At 29.9% G+C, this 14,796-nt stretch overlaps 1 protein-coding gene across 1 annotated transcript in view; it reads left to right on the top strand.

Annotated features, from left to right (window-relative positions):
* LOC129958958 (carboxylesterase-like) overlaps window positions 1–14,796 on the top strand; it is a 502,035-nt gene that overhangs the window by 414,811 nt on the left and 72,428 nt on the right. The window lies entirely within an intron of this gene.

Below are 14,796 nucleotides of genomic sequence, written 5' to 3'. Positions count from 1 at the left end.
CTCCTTTCGCCATAGAAAGGGGTATTTGATTCATAATTATCTCTCCAATAACGGAATGTCACAAACTTTGATGGATGAGCTCGCTGAATGGAACACACAATAATAGGGTTAATTTTACTAGGTTGTCCTCCCCCATCTAATTCGTAGTGTCGGATTATTTGCCTACCTAGTCTTATTAGATAGGCAATAATCCTGGTGCGAAAATTTTCTTGATTTTTTTTATTTGCATATCATTACATAAATACTTCATTATCTTATTAGATAGGCAATAATACAAATGCATAAATGTCTTCTATTTCTGTTTAGTTCGATTAGATAGGTAGTAATACCAAGACGAAAATTTTCTTTCGTTTATTTTGTCAACAAATAGTATCAGGGGGACAGATCTTCGCTCGGCTTCATTTCTTAAATCTCGTTTTTTCGGAGAAAATATTTAGATACGAATCACATATTAATTACGTATGAATATTCTTCTATCTTACCTCCACATGAACTGGTCTTTTAAAAGAAAAGTCATGAATGCACGTAGGTTAAAATGTTATTCGAAGCGGTTAACACAATAATTGCACTGTTGTTATTGGATGTGAGCCGAACGTATTGGTAATCGGATCATATGGCACCATCTCACAAAATTTTAAGCTACCAGTAGGTTATCATCTTATCGCAACAATGCAGGTATCACAAAAATTTACGAGATAGCGCTATGTGACATTTTGAGCATGAGAGCAGATAAAAAAAAGACTTTAATAGATAGTTATTAAAAAGTGCTTTTTTGTGCGAAATCTCTTTTTTCCGGAAAGACACCTATACAGACAAATTTAAAAAGCAAAACTCACATAAATGTAAAATTCGATCCAAATCATTAGAGCAGTTTCCGAGATAAACGAAATAAATTTATATACATACAAGAATTGCTCTTTTAAAGTTTTATAAGGTTGGAGAAATTAATAAAAACGGTAGTACATAATTTGCATTTATAAAAGGAAATGTGCTTGATTTTGAAAACTTACTTTTTGTTCATGAGTACAAGCTTTCGTGCATCATTTCATATTCACATTTTATTCAAAATAAAACTCCTCAAACCTATCACCTCAACTTATTTAATGTTCAAAGGAAACGAACAAGGATAAGCTAAAAGATTATTAAATTTTGTCAAGTTCCTCTCCACAAGAGCATGTCTATGATTTCATTATTTCACTCATAAAACATGTATTACGTTAAGCTGGTACAGGCGTCTCTTACCAAGAAACCGATCAAGAACTTCTTTTTGAATCTTGCACGCAAATTAATTTTTCTTTTTCTTCATCATAGAGATTATGTAACACATAAGAAAATGAACCCAAAGACTGGAAGCGTCAAGATAGTATGCATGTTTCATTAAGAATTATTCGTGACAGATCGCGATTTTTGAACGAATGGGGAGGGGTATCTTCAATACGTATATATTTTCATTTTTTGATCACGCACAAAATCTAACACTTAAGTAAAAGATGTTAACAACGGAAGCACCAAGATAGAATGCATGTTTTTTTGCGTATTAGAATTATGTAAATAATTATATCAGACGACAAAATGGCGAATTAATGCAGGAAATACGGTTCTTCTGCTTTGCTCAAAGTTACAAAATTCGGTTAATTTTGTTCTCTCGTGTCTAATTTCCGCATGTAGAAACAAAGGATTACTTTCGTTTAATTAAGATGCTTAATTATTCATACAGTAGTTCTAGATTTTAATTAAACTGAAAGATAATTAGTTAATTCCTGAGTGGCAAAGTCTGTTCAAAGCTACAAATATTTCCCTCTCATTTCTCACTCTCAGCTACATTGTTCGTTTTAATGAATACTCGAATGGATTTTAATTTTCCATTTTATAAAGAGTGGCTGAAATCAAATGCAAATTTTGATAAACAGAATTAATTTCGTTGAATTATAGTAAAAGTAAAGGTTCGTTTCAAAAGGCTTTAACTCAAAACAGGATTTCATCGAAATGTAATACATAATTTTGAGAAATGAAACTAAATAATATTAACTTCATCAATTTTGTATTCGATATATTACTTATAATGCAACTTTGATATTTTATTTATAAATAATAATCAATATTACAGAGAAAAAATATATTATTTGTTTCATTTAGTAGAAATTCATATAATCAGAATCTTCATATCTTTACAGCCTGCAATGAAACGTTTATAGAATCTCGGATTTGAGAAATTGCAGGTTCGAGACTCGTTTTCACAATTAACATGTTGTTTCGGTCAAGTTTAGTGATATCAGTTCCCTATTAGGTTCCGTTTTAAAACCACACTAGGACTAATTCGGGACTGACTTCGTAATTTTGAACCGCGGTCAGATGATGAAGACGTCACCTGATCTAGCACCCCCTAGCACATGTGGGAGGACATTTTGCGCCAACGGATTTAACCGCTTACACGACGGTTCTTAGGTGGAATCAAGTCTCGAACCTGAAATCTTCCGAAATGGTGACCTTACCACCAGGCCACCGCGTCACTGGTTTGTGTCTAAGTAGTGTACCTTAAATCTGTAATAAGGACTTGAACACTTATGCTTGGCATGAAAATTCAGTAAATGGAGTTTCTTGTATTATCTTTGTTATTATATCAAGATTTAAAATTACTAAATCCATCTTAAAAATATCTCACATATAATTCCCAAATAAAATGTTTATCTCGTAAAATAAATGTTTTTTTTTTTTTTGCGCATTATATGTCATAACAATTCTTCTACGCACTCACTATTTACGTATACATTCACGTCATTTTTTGATAATTAATCTTATTACTTCGAAAAGCTGCAGTTAAATTTTACGTTTGGAAAGCTTGTATAGAAATAGGGAAAACGAATTACTATGTTAGATATATTCGCAAGCATTAATACAGCCGGCACTAATGTAGGTAAATAAAATGCCATCTAGAACAAACAGTACGAGAGAAAATTATTCAGTGTGTGTATTAATATGGATGGATTACATAAGATGTAGAATTTATTTAGTATAGTTGAATCCATCATCATAGTTAACATTAAGTAATTCTGCAAAAAATTAAAAAGTAAAAAAATGCGTTAAAAACGGATAGAATTTATAATAAAGGAAAGGAAGATAATATATAATCATTCTAATTTGAAATTATATTGTAATAACATATAATACACAATATTTTGCTCGTATCCTGCTCAATATATTTTATTATAAAAAAGATTTTCAGTTGCTCCAAATAATTGATAAAAACAATTAAAAGTAATTTTTTCTCGACAAATTTTTTAAATACATTGTAAATTTTAATCAAACATTGCGAATAGATACTCGGAAGGCAAATAACTATTTATAATATTTATGCGCAATAAAAATGGCACCACTCACGATAAAATATTTTTTAATGGAAACATAAGTTTCAAATAATGAAAAAATTGATCATTTATTGAAATGTCCTGAAATTTTTCAAAATATTTTTGAGTAAAATTTGAAGAAAATTTCTCGATTCGTTTTATTTTAATAACATACTAACTATTTTTTTAAATTCGCATTTATTTGCGTAGATAGTTAAATTCGACTTTTAGAAAAGCTATTTCCAGATTCTCTGTAGTTTATTTTAACCTAAATTTTTGCCGGCCTTCGAACAGCATCTACGTTAATGTAATGCGCAATTTTTTTTTTTCGGATTTGGATTTTACATTTTGAGCAGCACGTTTCACTTTAAAAGCTTCAGAAAAAACCATGAAATGGATTCTAAGTCGGTATTGGCCAAGAGTTTGTTTGTTGTACACTTTTCTATTAGGATGTTTTGGTGTATTTTTCGTCAAATTTTAAATTCTGTGGTTATACTCTATTTTTTAATTTCTTATACTGTTTCTTTCCCTTTTCTAATTCTTTTAAAAATGGGTTGATTTCTTTCTAAAATAAACCATATTAATTTATAAGGTTAATTGTACTTCAGTTACATTATACTTTATCTAATAATAGGTGCGTAAAATAAAAGTTTATTTAAAAAGTAATTAAAACGTTTGCTGAGTAATAAAAAAACTCATTTGCAGTGTAGTAAAAAATCGTTTACTGTATAATAAATAAAACGTTTATATTTATTTCTTTTATATTCTTTCATAAAATTCCATATCATTCAGATAATGAAATTCATTGTCGAAGCTTTAAAAATGTTCGTAGGACAGCATTCTTTAAAAAAACAAATTGTTGAGTTCGAATTTTTAATTATTTAAAAATCAGAAAGCGACACTAAAAGCGCCCGAAAAGTTAAGTAGAAACAATATTTGAAGTTCTATCTATCATTTTCAGAGTTTTTTAGAAAGTATAATAGAGACAGCTTTATTATTGCTTCGCATGCTGTTGCTTGAACGGATAGAGTAATCACTTAAAAAGACCCAGGATCATGAGCAGTAGAAGTAAATGCAATTTCTGTTCTATCTCCGCAACACACCCGCAACAATTTTCTGAAGAGACACGAAAACGCCGTAAATCTTTGCTTAACAAGCAGCACGATCTATCTCAGTTTCCAAGTTTCGCAACAGCAAAAAAATAAATTGAATTTTTTTATAATCATTAACAAAGATTTTCCAATTTTTTTTTTCTTCACATCTAATATGAATACCAGACCATAATTTTTTGCAAGGTGTGAAGAAAATTAATTGGAATATTAAAAATTCATTATGGTTTCAGGCAAATTCAGTTTTGATCGTGCTCTTCTGAAAGTAGAAAACTGGAATATGCGGTGTTACTTTTTTACCGTCGAAATATTCAAATGGAAGGTACAGGAATTGTGGCTTTTTTGTATTTCCAGGTCGTTTGAAATTACTGAAGTTGTAAAAAGAGAATTTTCTAATTAAAAATTCTATCTATCTTACTTATTGATATGTTTTTAGCGAATAATATTAAAGATTAAGGCTTTTTAGAATGGAATGCATATGCGACACAAATATATCTTGAATAGTTAAAAACTGCAAAATCCTTTGAAATAAAAAAAAATAACAAAATTGAAATCGAAAACTGAATACCATATATAAAAATATTAAAATCCAAAATGTCGTCGTATAAATATAACAAAATTATACAAAGTATTGTCCTCGGCGAATTTTTTTCCCCTATTTATTTATTTAGCTTTCACTGACTACATTCATTTAGCCAAAATGTGTTAGCATCCTAACATATTTTGTTAATTTTTAGGGAAAATTCGAACACACAATACATAAATAACATAGTGTCATAAAACAAAACCAAATAACATGCATGTCAACATTAAGAAAAATTAAGAAAAATATTGGTAATATAAAAACAAAAATACTAAACTAAAACTATAATAAATAATGCAAGTCTTGAATTAATATATAATACAAATATTTTCAATAAAAATTTGAAATAAAATACGATAAGAATTACCTGGTAAAAATATAAGAAAAATTTACTAATTAAAAATAAAGTATTTTTAAATAAATATGGATGAAATAGTCATACGTCCGAAATTTCAGAGTTAAGAATTCACGAAGAACTATTTTTGAAAAATGTTTTGAAAACTGGGGTTCAACGGAGGCTTCCAATCTCATCTCGGGATTTCTCTTTCATGTTTCTATATCCCCTCTCCGAAAAAAGATATTCAACATCTTCTTTATTTGCTATTAGTTACACTTCTCGCTCTTACCAACGTTTTGAATATTCCATGCCCAGTAAATGCAAGAATAAGGAAAAAGTCACATTCTAATCACTTTATGATATTACTCCATCAAAAAAATCTTCCAAATAATTCTATATTTTAGAGAGTTAGACTATCTTTTCTGCCAAAAGTCCTTGATTTTTTAGTTAATTTTGCCTTAATTTGTGTTTCTGATTAGAAAAATTCGTAATCCACGTGTGATTTTTTATTTTAGAATTTTTCAATTCATCGGGTCTCTTCTTTCCGATTTGGCTCATATGGATATTTACTTTTTCTTATACTTAGTATACAGAAAATATAGTAATCGTCAAAAAATATGAACTCTAGATTTTGACGAATCTCCTCTTTCCAGACAGTTGCAAAACACATTTGTGGAAGGTGTCTCTCTGTGACAAAGATAATTAAAAAATGCTTAGAGGATTGAAATTCGATATACGGCCTTTACACCAAATTTGAGGATTTTCATCAAATTTTGAGTAAAATCTCTTCAAACGTAGTCAATCTGTCCGGCTGTTTGAATATAAGTTAATACGATAACTACAAAACGAAGAGAGCTAGATAGATAAGTTTTGGTACATAGATGTAAAGTCTATAATACAGATACCTGTCAAATTTTGAATCAAATAAAACAACGGGTTGAAATTGACTGTTTGCCTGTACTTTCAGGAACATGGAAACGCGATAATTCAAAAATTCAATGATTTTAATATAGCAAATTCGGCATTTTTGTGACAAAGAACGTAGTTTTGTGTCAAATTTTTGTTTCCGTCGGTTGAGAAAAACGTGTCTAAAGCCCAAATCATCTGCGGATACTATTAACGGCATGCCAGGGATGAATCGCCAAGAATGATGGGATATACTCAGTAAAAATGCTAGATTCAAGCCAGAAGTTAATATTTCGTAACTACTATACGCCATGCAAGGAGTTCTCTGGCCTGGCAAGTTTATTAAAAAGTATACGAGGCAGTTTTGGAGAGACCACTGCCCCTGGTTATTCAAATTAACTTAAACTCTTTATAATACTTAATTTTTTTTATTTTTAACATTATTCGAGATTTCCTTTTTTCAATCATAGTCAAATGTCATGAGAGTTGATCTTAACTATGAAGTGATTGTATAGTTTTTCCATTGTTGTTGAATTGTACATTCCAAAGCAACTTCAATTCTAAAACCGAAGAATTATCTGTAGTTCTATTTATTCTTTTTATAGATTTAATTCCTCTAGTAACATTTGCAAAGCTACAATCAATCTAGTCATCTATTTTTGATCAATCTCTGTGAATCATCATCTTCCAGATGTTCGCATTCAATATTTGAACTTTCTATTCATTAACTCTATCTTCATATTGAATATTTATAGTGTTATCCTTGATTTCAACGATTTTCTTACAATGAATCTGATTTTTAATTTCAACAAGCATTTTCTCTTTTATGGCGAATGGTAAAAATTCATTTAAAACTGAAAAGGCCCGTTTGGTGTTGCGGAATATTTTAATTGAAAAGATAGGATATCTTTAAATTTATTCTCTGTGAAGCTTTGTGGGTTTATTAATTTTAGTAATACTTCAGTTTTATTATTTTATATACATTCTAATTTTAATTTGGTCAATATTTCACCAAAATAATTACTAAAATTGAAAATAGTTAAAATAAAATTCAGTATAGCAAAATAGCAAGTAAAAACGTCCAAAAATAAAATTAAACAAGTAAAAAATTAATTATTTCTATATATATATTTCCACTCGGGCAATGTGCATTTCAGTAACTACCAAAGAAAATATCATATTAACCATTTATTTAGAAATTCCTTACTACATCATTTGTTCATAATAAAATGGATTTTAATTATATTGCCACCTTTTAATTTTAACAGAATCATTATTTGAGAGATATTACTCTCCTCTTTCAAATCACTCATCTCAAATAAACTGCTCGTAAGAAAAGTACTTCTGTTAAATTATCGCCAATCGACTTTGCATAAAGTGGAAATATATATATAAAACTAGATGCAACAACGCCTTTGCAGCCATTATTATTTCTTTTATAACACTTAATGCCTTCTAAATATTATTCATCTTAATTCTGATGGGCCACTCCCCTCAACAACGATGGTAATATATTTAGAAAATGGTCTTTAGAAGGAAATTTCAGTTAACTCTTAATTCTAAAGCCTTAATTGGTCTGTCAGAGCCTATGTTGAGTAAACCAATGCATGCTGGAAATGTTTCATGGCATCATCTAAAAGAAGAAAATTCATTGGTTCCTAGATAATGGTCTATTAACTAAAATGTTTAATTTACAACTCTTAGTTATCTGATACACGATTTAGTATTGGCAACATATTATATTTAGTATTGGCATAACCAAAGAATTTATTTTACTTTGGTAACTTCCCTCCTTAAAGCTTCATCGGAAATGTTGGTGACAAATAATTTATTTTAATCAATTATTTGATAATTATATCTACACATAAGTGGTATTTCACTCCTTAAACTTTGACTTTACTTTCAGTCTGAAATAGATCATTCTAATGAAAGTAATTTTTAGATAGGAAGATTGTCAATTTAAAATCAAACTCTATCGAGTCTCCATTTTGTAGGTAAGAGTGATGCAGTTTAAATAAGTCATTTTCATTCAGGCGTCTTCGTGCTTTCTTAGTGTTATAATGTGAAAATGAACTTTCTTACCTTGCAAGAATTAATTCCTTAAATGACTCTTGCAGGTACTCGAATTTGCTTAACATTTCACATACATACTTACTAAAATGAGAGCAAGAAATCCATTTCGATAACACTGATGTTCTATTATAACAGATTGCTATCTGCTGCTAACTCATGAGTGGCTTAGTGCGTCGAGAACTCGAATCAAAGATTACACAAATATTGGTAGTTAATGTTCAGTTTAACAACGAATTATTCGCTGTCATCAAAATTTTCCTGCTTTTCCTCTAAGCGAAACACAAATATGTATCAGTTTGCTAAGACTTCCAAGATGGCAACCTATTTTTCATATGCCGAAAAGATGTCGCCTCCCTTTTTTCATGAGTCTTTGGTTCATGGACTTATTTAGATGCGTAGTGAGATTAGAATCATCGCATTCCATCAAGGAGGATCGAAATTGCAGTTTTACATCTGCATGGTTAACCATGTTGTTAATGAAGTCATTTTATTAACAACTTAATAACTGAACAGAGTTTTCCGGTATTTAAAGACAGGCATCCTTACATTGTCGCTAATTTTATGCTGTTGATTTAAAACGACCCAGTAATCAAACAGCAATAATGAAAATTTTCACATAGAGTTGTGTGCCAATTTTTCAGTTAAATTTATTTTTATAAACACCGAAAGTATGCTTTAAATCTTTATGCAGATGTAGCGACATATTTCTTAACGAGTTGTTTTAATCTTAATTTCATTGTTTTCTCTCCTCTTTACTTGTTTGAATGTTTTATAATATCTTCCCGACCTTCCTTGTATCAATAAAAAAATGCCAAACTAGATTATAACTGCGTAAGTTCCTAAATCTTATATGTTTATGAAATATTATAAGATTATCTCAATTATTTTAACTTATTTAACTTAATCTTGTATTATTATCTTAACTTATTTGATAAGTAAATAAATAAGAACTTTTGAAAATTAAATCAATCTAAATGAAATGAATATGAGAACTGCTTCTTATAAAGTATGATTTTACAAAGTTTTAGAATAATGCTCTTAGATATCAGGTTTTTAATCTTAAAAAAAACATTTCTGCAAACGAAATCCTTGGAATTTTTTCCTTAAATCAAATGCAAATGAATTCGAATTGCTAAAAACAAAGAAAGAATGCTCTATAGACCTTTAAAGTGATTATTTCGCTCAGACGATATAATCCATGCAGATATCCGAGAATTCTTTGATTTGAACGAAATAAATCATTGAAATTCTTCACGTTGTCGTAACTGATGGATGGAGGGCCATTAGCTTTGATCTTAGCTCATCCATCATGTGCGATCGATCGATGGCATTTTGATATTCACTACAATAATTACAATATTTTTTTTCTTGTACAAACAAGAGAAGGGATAAATATTCTCACAAACTTATTTATGTATATAAATATTTTTATCTAAAAGTAATTTATAAATTATGTACTTTCTATCTTCATCTGTAAAATAGTTTACTTCTATTGTCTAATGCTGGTCACTGGTGGCGGTGCTGGAAATTTAAAATTAATGTCCTCTATTAATAAGGCATGCATCAAAAGATTTGTATTCAGATTTAGAATGTAATCTGCATGTAAATAATTAGTAGCGAAATGAATATTTATGCCAGCATCGGCTGAGATATGCAGCAGATAATTTAACAAGGATTGCATTGCAAATTTGTTGAATATAAATAACAAAAGAAACGCTTTGAGAATATCTTGATGTCTGCATTCAAAACTTGAATATATTATCACTAAAAGTCTGTGTTTTTGAGAAATTATTATCTCTGTAGAGTTAAAATCCTAATACTAAATTTAACTCATTCAGTATTTTAATTCTAATACTGTAAGTAATCGTTTAGGAAAAAATAGCCTAGAACCAAGATTCCATTTGAAAATGGAGATCTGTATACATATTATGCTTCTCGTCAAAGTTTACGATAACGAAATATCATGAAATTTCAATGCGATGAAGTTATCTCAAACTGTTTTTGACACACAGTTCTGACAACACAGAGAAAAAAAATGTCTTTAATTCTCAGGGTTAAAAGGCAGTTATAGAAATTCTAGCTTTAATAATTTACCCTTTCTGGCCCAAATTATTATCTTTACTTAAAAAATCGAAAAATAAAAATAAACAGGCAATTTATAAATATTTCATGCTTAAAATTATTCATTTCTTCCAGAACCATTACAAAAATTAGTCATGTAATACCCTATCTAGATCATGTTGTCACCTAATCCCTGCCAAGCCCTATTTAAGCCAAATGAAAGGCAAAATATATAAAAGCAGATTATTCTATAATATCACTGAAATGAAAAGGATTAATTGAATTTTGATCCAGCAGCTGTTAAATGTGCTTTGAAAGTGCCTGTGTGAGAGATCAGATGCATGTGTTTCATGTTAAATATTTTTAATGTTGCGTTATACTTTTGTTATCAAACATTTGTGCAAATCTCAACTGTATGGGGGGGGGTTATAAATAAATTTGTCTTCGTCCTTTCTAATAAAGTGATCTATTCAAACTAGTTTGTCTTTGTAAATCATCGATTACAGAAGAAATATTTAATATCACTTTTGGTTTTATATTTTATTTTAAATTAAAAATTAATGGATGAATATTCCACAAATATATAAATAAGTTGTTATTCCTTCTATATTATTTTTTTTCAATGCGAGGTTATTTTTTCTAGCTATCCTATTAGAAAGCATAGTTTCCTTACAATCCCAAATACCGTTTTTAATAATATTGTTTAATTCCAAAATAAGCTTGAGTTTACACATTCAGAAACATATTTCTTTCTACCAGCTCGAGGATATGGCAAAAAAAAAAAAAATACACAATACCCTGCCTTAATATATCGCTCATTGTACTACATTTTAGAAAAAAGCGAATAATAGTGCACCTCTAAATTTCTTTCCGGAACTTAGGGAATAAGTTATCGATTCGCAATTTGATAAATGTTTCTTCTTTTCTTCGGAAACGATTATGTAATCAAGAAATGACCTCCCTGTATTGTCATTTCATTATTGTAAACTCCATTTCATTGAGTATCATTTGTTATATAAATTTATCCAATTCCAATAAGTAATACTGGAAATATGCAATGTTAAAAAATTTTCACGCATTTTCCAAAAGCAGTCTGATCTAAAAAGATGCATTTTGATATATTTCCCTATTGGGCGAGGCTCGATTGTTAGAAAATAACACTAATTTTTTATTTTATTTTTAGGTTTAGTTTTATTATTGTCCCATTTTAAAGCAACACCAGAACTATTTTGGGATGGATCTCATAATTTTAAACCTCGGTCAGATGACGAGATCTGAGCTTAGTACCACCAACCCCCTCTCCTAATTTCCATATCCCACCAGCTGGAGTACATTTGTCCTTGACGGATTTAACGTGTACCAAACCCGCTTCCATAATGGGAAAATTGGATCTCGAGCCTGAAGCCCTCTGACCCCGATGCCGAGGACTTACCACTATGCCACCGCGGCTTCAAAATACTTTGAAGACTACAAAAAGTAAAAAGATGAAATGCTACTATATTTATCTAAACTTTATTATTTCATTATTAATAACATTGGTATAACGGTTGCAATTAAATAATAAAATTATACCCACAAATACAATTTTCAATAATCCGAAAGCTCCATATTTCCAAAATAATAGTTGTTTCTTAAATGTATTATATGCATTTGCATGAATTCGTCTAGTTTTAGCTATTTGCCTTTTTATTTCCAAATTAACAAAAGGGCAAATTCAAATTTGAAAAAACTTTATTTAGATAGCTGCCGATATATCTTTTAATATATGTACTATCTTATAAACTATCATGTTTACTAATTGAAAATGGCGAATTAGGTCACCCTTTTTGATTTTGCTATCTCGTATCTCAAACAAAAGTATAAAAGTTTGATTATAATAGCTTTTTACTTTCTCGTAAATGAAGTAAAGGGAAAATATTGTAATCGTCAAAAAATTGGAACTCAAGCTTTTGACAAATCTCCACGTTTCAGTTTTCCTGAGTTCGAAAAATATATATTTTAGTATTATGCATGTTTATCTTTCCATGTGTCTGTTTGTGACAAAAGTAACAATAAACGCTTTGAGCTAGACAGGTAAAATTTGTTATATGGCTTTTACAACAAATTTGTAGATTTTTATCAAGTTTTGAGTGAAATCTATTCAGAAAAATTCTATCTAGCCGGCTTTCCAAATGTAAGTAAACAAAATAATTAAAAAATAAAAGTGCTAGATGTATGAAATTTGGTTCACATTAACATCTAAAATCTAAATAGCTGTCAAATTTAGAATCAAATCTTAAAAAGACTTTTCACAGTACTTTCACAAACATGTAAACGTAATATCTTAAAAACACAGTCATCTAAATATATGAAGTTTGGTTCGTGACTACAATTGTATCAAACTTAGATTTCAATCATTTAGAAGCAACTCGATTTCAATTTCTTTGTGCCTATTGCTAAATGCCAAGATTAATCGCTAGGAATTACACGACAGATTAAGTAACAATGCTGAATTCACATCAAATATCAATATTTCATAATTATTGTTCGCCAATGCATTCGCAGATTTATCCAAGATCCACATTTTTATATGTGGAGATAATATGTTTGTTAAAAAATATGAAAGAAAGTTCTAGGGAGACCCATTCCTCTGGATTATTATTTTTATTAATTTTTAAATAAATTATTGTTTTCTGCTTAATTGAGAAACATTGGATATATGAAGGTGAAAGTAAACAAAATCCGAATTAAATGGTTAACAGAATAGGCTCCTTCTAGCAAAAGCCAATTTAAAAAGAAACGGTTGACTCTTTTCAGCCATTGTGCAACAAACACATCATATATGGCTGGTACTTTAAATTATCATGCTTAATATACAATATCAAATCAAACTAATTTAATTTTGTATATTTCCATACAATTTTAAACCAACGGAAGGGGTTTCTCCAAAACTTTTTCACATACCCTAATAAACTAGTCATGCTAGAGAAAACCTTACATTGCATTGGCGTATGAAAGTGGCGAAATAATAACATTTGGCGTGAGTTAAGCATTTTTACTGAATCTATCGTGCCATCCTTGGTGTAATTTGGAGTGAATTGGCGAGGAGTTATTTAACGATTCATACCTGTTATGCATTAATAGTACCCAAAAATCATATTTGTGTTTTAGATAAGTTTTCTCAGTCGATTAAAACAAAAATGTGACACAAAATGGCATATCTTGTCACAAACTCCCTCACCAGATTTGATATATTTAAGTCACTGCGTTTTTGAATGATCGCGATGACATGCTTCTGAAAGTATAGACCGACAGACAGTCCATCCGTTATTGGATTTGGATCAGCATTTAATAGGTGTCTACACCATAGATATTAAATCTGTGTACCAAGTTTTATATATCTAACCTCTTTTCGTTTTGCAATTATTGTAGTGCTAACTTATATTTGTACAGAAAAACAGCCGGACCTCCTCTGAACGAATTTTACTCAACATTTGATAGAAATCTAAAAATATAGTGTAAAGATCGTATATCAAATTTCTATTGTCTATCTCAATGCGTTTTTCAGTTTTCTTTGTTACACGCAGACAGGCAAATGTTTTCCAAAAATGTGTTTTTCGAGCTCAGGAAGGTCTAAAACGTGGAGATTCTTCGAAATCTCGAGTTCGAATTTTTTTTGACGATTACTACACTTTATCTACACTACGTATACGAGAAAGTAAAAGAAGATGATTCTTTAACGTTTTGAAAATCCGTCTACCATTTTTGGAAGAAAAATGACCATCGGGAAACTAAGCTTTGATTTAGATCGTATGTTAGTTCTTAGAGCTAAAACTAACTCCATTTTTGTAAAGATCCTAACTATTATTTCATGGCAACACACAAAAAAAGCTTCTTTTGTGAAAATTCTCACTAACTTCTAACTAAGCGTTCTTTGTAGTAATCAGATATAGGACTTTTACTTTTTATCTCCACCTTTTCGTTGAAACCTTTTACCAGCCCTCGACGGCTGTCTTAATGCTCCGCCTTTAAGACTGCTAATGTCCAGGTTGATAGATTGCCGCCATCTAAAAGACCCACTGGCTCACTTCCAAGTGCTTTTGTAGATTTCGAAATAGATGTTAAAGAAAGATGCTCATAAATGTGCAGCAGGCTCATTATTTCTGCGCTCAAAGTTTTGTAACACATGTTTTGTCCTGCAAAGTGAGATCCATAAAAGACATGTTACAGTTATCCACTACTCCTTCATAAATTATGCTAAATGGGCCTCTTTCTCTCTTTTGTGCTAGATCCCTTTAAAAGATATCCATCGATTTTCCATCAGAAAAAGCTTTAACTCTTAATAATGGTAGTTATAAGTTTAAACAAAAATATTCAGTTTCATTTAAATAAAATACTGGCAAC

The sequence above is a fragment of the Argiope bruennichi genome, chromosome 2 (genome assembly GCF_947563725.1).
Source record: "Argiope bruennichi chromosome 2, qqArgBrue1.1, whole genome shotgun sequence".
Lineage (NCBI taxonomy): Eukaryota > Metazoa > Arthropoda > Arachnida > Araneae > Araneidae > Argiope > Argiope bruennichi.
Note: the sequence above shows the minus strand (reverse complement) of the source record. Positions and strands in the feature narration are given on the sequence as shown.